The following is a 5,837-nucleotide window of genomic DNA, read 5'->3' as shown; positions in this document are numbered from 1 at the left end:
ATAAGATTAAAGCCTTGTGATGATTAGACAGAGGTTCCAACAAGATGCCCGACGACACTTTGAACTCCGGAAAAGAAAAGATGAACACTTCGAACCGAGAATGTGTTTATGATGAACAACTCTGAAAAGAAGAGAGTACTCAACTTGATGAAAGAAGAATAAGAATTATGTTATGCTTATCCTCCACCACTTAAATTGATGAGAGGCAATGGATTTGCATACTACTTATTCCCGGTCAAGGAGATTAAGGGGAGACATAGCGCAGAACTTGAGAAAGTCTTCATGAACCACCGGTAGGATTGGAAAGAACGAATGAATTCATATGATAAGAACGGAAGTGAAATTCTTAAACGAACCACCGTGGCAATGAAAACGAACGAAGAGAAGAGAACGAAGCTGAAAACTTGGAACAAAGAAATATTCCTCAATGAAGGACTCCGGATAATGGAAATGGAAAAACAACTCCTGAAATACTCCGGATGGGTAAGAAAAGAATCACACGAAAAGGGAAACAATAAGAGGATAGCAACAAGCTAGCACCACGTGTCTCTGAGAGAACAGACAAGATTTAGGGGAAAACTCTTCTTCGGTCTTCAAATGTTGAGAATGACGATGAGAAACATCCCCAAAAATTGTTGAGATACTCCGAGAGAATGAAAAGCGAAGAGGTTGATCCTACAATGAAAATAATTTGAAATTGATCTTGGAAAAACATCTGGGAGATTTACATTTTCCCCCCTAACTTTGTCCCGACCTCATGTTTACCCCTAAATAAAAACAGTGCTCAACTTTACCCCTTTTCCGTTAAGTGCGCTTATAGAAATACCCTTCTATACATTTTTTGTCCAGTCAAAGGCCTTTGACCGTTAAGTGCGCGTGTAGAAAAATCTAACGGTCAAAGGCCTTTGACTGGACGGAAAATGTACGGAAGGGCATTTCTATAAGCGCACCTAACAGAAGAGGGGCAAAGGTGAGCACTGTTTTTATTTAGGGGTAAAGATGAGGTCGGGACAAAGTTAGGGGGAAAATGGAATTGGCCCAAAACATCTGACTGATGAAATTCATTCTTACGTCAACCTTCAAAAAGAAATTGAGAATAGCTCTGGGAAAATTAGAAGAGTGCGTTAAGATCCTGGGAAAAGACCTGTGGGTTAGGGCCCATTGAAAAGAAGCACCGTTGGAAAGGAATGAGAAGAGATGATGCACCAGAACTAGAGAAAGTCTTGAATGAGGTGACAACCTCGAATTAATTGAATGCAAACACGAATATTCTGAGATGTCTCGAGCACTCCGGAAGGATAAACTGGCGAGAGGCGAAAGAGCAAGGGGAAATACTTGAGTTGAGGAAAGGAATATGATCAACAACGGAAAAAAAACTTGAATTGGATCCACCGGAAAGGAAAACGAGACCAACCATGATGAAGTTGACGAGAAATCACCGGTTGAGACAATTGAAGAAAGATTGAAGACGCTCCGCATGAATGAAATTGATGCTCGAATAGAGGCTCAGACTCCGGTAAGAAAAAGTGGTGGGAGGGCGGGAAAACAAAGGCAACTTGGAACGGCGAACCGACGAATAACTTGAAGAGAAAAGCACTGGTTGAAATAATGGAGGAAAGAATGCAAAGGCTTTGCACGAGTAGGATGGATACTCGATTACAGACTTCGGCTTCGAGAAAAAAGGGTGGGCGGGTGGGAAAAAGAAAGGTAACTTCATAAGGGGGAGCAACGTGTTGAGAAAGAACTGAGGATTGAACTTGCAAAAGACAAAGACGGTCGAGTCAACTTGACGAGAAATGCACTGTATGAAAAGAGCTGACATCGCAACGAACGAAAACTAGCTGCATGATCCTAAAACAAAAAAATTGAAGGGGAAGAGTAGTAAGTCAAAACATCTACGTCAAGATTTCTCACCAGAGTGACAAAGCGACTGAGGAGTAAAAAGAATTCCTACTCTCCGATATAACTAGACTCGAAAAAAGTTTTCTTCTAGAATCGACAACGGCCAACTACGGACAATCAATGGGGCTCATATGGTCGGTCGAGGCTCTGATACCAACTTTTCACGCCCAATATGCGACTCTATCCTAAAGGAACTCGAAGGTCCCACCAAGGATAGAAGCGCATATTGGAGACGCTTTTGCAAGATGGATATCATTACATCGTACCATTACATACAAAGGGCATACAAATGGCACAAGAATACATCAAGCACCATACATGAGAACAACATCCGACTACGGATGAAAGAAAAACAGAAAGTCAAACGACATACACCCTGCTAGCCCAGGTTGCCGACCAGGAACCTGACCCAAGATCGACGAAGAAGAAGAACTCCAGAACATGTAAACATCGCTCTCACGTCATGATCGTCGCATTATCTGTACCTGCAACTGTTGTATAGTAATCTGTGAGCCACAAGGACTCAGCAATCCCATTACCATGGGTATCAAGACTAGCAAAGCTTCATGGGTATGGAAAGGATAAGTGGTGAGGTTGCAGCAAGCGACTAAGCAATGTATGGTGGCTAACTTACGAGTACAAGAGTAAGATGAGAAACTACGCAAACGGTCGCAGACTAATAATGACCAAGAAGTGAAACCGAACTACTTACGTTCAAACATAACCCAACCGTGTTCTCCTCTCGAACTTCCCCGAAAAGAGGCCGTCATGGTTACCCACGTGGTTGGTGTATTTTAATTGAGTTTACTTCAAGTCCTCTAAAACCGGATATTAACAAGTTCCCATCTGCCACATAACCGCGGGCACGGCTCTCGAAATTTTAAACCCTGCAGGGGTGTCCCAACTTTGCCCATTACAAGCTCACGTTCCATGGAGACAATCCTCCATCTCGGGACCCTCCGATCAGACTAGAAATCCCGGTGCACAAGACATTTCGACAATGGTAAAACTAATCCAGCAAGACCTTCCAGCGTGTCGACACCCTGATAGTAGCCACACGTATCTCGTCTCAGGCCACGTCTGGATGCGAAAGCCTACGAGTAAAACCAGATCCTTGGGTTACCCCGTGGTGGCCCCGAAGTCTACCAGTTTGGGACCAACACCATCAGCGCTGGCCCCTCCCTGTATGTAGAAAAGAATACTCGGGTTCATGACGCCCTATGCCAATTAATTATTTAGTTCAAGTATTATTATGGCAAATATTAAAACCAATGTTGGGCCTTGCTGGAAGAGTTTTATTCAAAGCGAACTGTCAAGAGGGATCCATAAACCCTCACCGTGTTAGGGATGCAATATCAAGGAACATAACACCGGTATGACGGAAACTAGGGCGGCAAGAGTGGAATAAAACACCAGGCATAAGGCCGAGCCTTCCATTCCTTACCAAGTATATATGTGCATTAATTAAATAAGATATATTGCGATATCCCATGATATTCATGATATCCACGTCCCAACATGGAACAAACTGCAACTGCACCTGCAACTAGCAATGCTATAAGAGGGGCTGAGCAAAGCAATAACATAGCCAAACAACGGTTTGCTAGGAAGGGTGAAAAGGTTAGAGGCTATCATGGCAATTTGGGAGGCTTGATAACAAGTGGTAGGTAGCGCGACATAGCGATAGCATCGAGAAAACTAGCATAGCAAAGATAGTAGTGAGATCCAAGGTGACGGTCATCTTGCCTTGAAATCTCGACAGGAAGAAGAACGAGTCCAGGAAGAAGACGATCCCACGTAGTCGAACGAATCCTCACAATCGCAACAAAACAGGATCTATGGAGGAGGAGCACAACCGGAAAGAAGCAAACAACATGGTAAACACACAACACATAACATGACATGATGCTCCACCAAATATGATGCATGACAAGGCTATATGATGCTACTCATGGCAAGAGATGATGCATACAAGAACAACACATCAAAGCAAGTTTAAATGAGGCCGGAATCAACATATAACAATTCCGGTAAGTCCTCATATGCAAATTCCGAAATTGGTACTGATCTGAACAAAACATTATATTAAAGTTGTTCAACAGCAATTTAAAGTGCACCAAGATGATCTACACGTCTTTCTAGTCAAGTTACATATAAAGTTCATTTAATTCGGAGCTATGGCCTAAAAGATATGAGCAGAACAAGTTAAACATGGCATTGATGCCAAATGCATTCAATCATCAAGCACACACTCCAAAACATGGACGCAACAATGAAACTACATGCAAAATGAAGCAATGGTTCAACACATACACTCAATACAAGTTTCAAACACAATCTGACCAAAACAGCAGCTAAGCACTTTGCAATCAAGGAAACAACACCCTACAGGAAACATATGGATACAAACTTGATATGCACTCAAAGAACAGGTTACATGCTTCAATTATCATCAAGGTACATGTTCATAGACATCAAGATTAAACCAACATGAGCAAAGCAAAAGGCAACTTTATAACACAGATTATGACATAAACAGAGCATACATGTGAGGCATGAAACAGTGATGCTATATTGCAAGTTCATAGCAAACAAAAGCATTGCATCTATGTAAAGGTTATACATGGCAAAACATGATTACTAAGCATCTCCATATAACCCCTAGATCAATGGAATTTATCAAGACAAGATTGCGAGTTAAAAACAGATTCTCAGACTTAAGGAAATCTAGGAATGTAAAACAATAACATTATGATGCTGACTTTAAAGGCACATAACAGCAAGCATGGCAACTTTAATAATTATGAAAAAGACATGGACATGTAGTAGACATGATATACTTCAACTTAGTCCATGGGCAGAAGTTCATATGATGCATGGAGTAATTACTATGGTTCTTGCAAAATGGAACATATTGTTAACAGGTTGATAGATTTGGCATGATGGCAACTTGAGAGCAAGAAAGAGACAAGCTACAACAAGTTATAAGGCAACCAAGGGCATGGCATAAAAGTACACATAAAAAAGAACAAATAACCTCAAGGCATCATATACATATGGCTCATGGACTAGTGGGAACAATCAAGACAAGTTTGAATGTTGTAACAGTTTCAGCAAGTGTAAAACAGCAACATCATCATAGCATGTTTGCAAGCTTGGACCAGAGGTCATCTTAAGCAAAAAATTGTCAAACTTGGCATGTGGACAAACTACTCATACATAATTCAATTCATGTAATCGGAGCATCTCCAAAAGAGGCATAGACTAATTAATAACAAGCTCACATCATGGCATCATGAAGTTAAGACAAAACTGGAACATTTAGGCATGTTCATGGCAATGAAAACATATGCTACTTTGCAAGCTTGATGCACTCACCAGAAGGCACATAAAAATACCTGGATTGCACCCCTGTAAATATGGAATTAATATGCTACTAAAACATGTTGACATGATGCTCAAAAGATAAACACGCAAAATGCTATGAAAAAGACAAATCAGCAAATGATGACATTCTTCAGCAGGTTATAACATTTAGCACTTTTGCAAGGAGGATTAATGCATCAAGATTGATAGTAACATGCATGGAAATGACTCTAGCATGTAGATCATCCAGAGACAAACAAATCCACATATCATACGCATGAAACGGAGCAATATGCAGCAACTTACATCAAGTCAAACATGCCTATATGATATAAGAAATCTGGGACTTGGCAGAAAATAGACCTCGAGAAAACTGGACGAGGAGGTCCCGGGACCAGGCGGATCTGGGACGGCGAGGCGAGGCGTTTGGATGAGGGGCTTGGTGGATCTCGTCCAAGCGGGTGGTTCCGGGCCGGATCTCGCCGGATCCGGCCGAAGACGGCAACGGCGCGGAGGCGGGCGACGGCGGTACGGCGGCCGGCAACGAGCAGGCGGCGGCGCGACGAGGA

This window comes from Triticum aestivum, chromosome 5D, assembly GCF_018294505.1.
Source record: "Triticum aestivum cultivar Chinese Spring chromosome 5D, IWGSC CS RefSeq v2.1, whole genome shotgun sequence".
NCBI lineage: Eukaryota > Viridiplantae > Streptophyta > Magnoliopsida > Poales > Poaceae > Triticum > Triticum aestivum.
The sequence above is the reverse complement of the archived record's forward strand: the minus strand, read 5'-3'. Positions refer to the sequence as shown.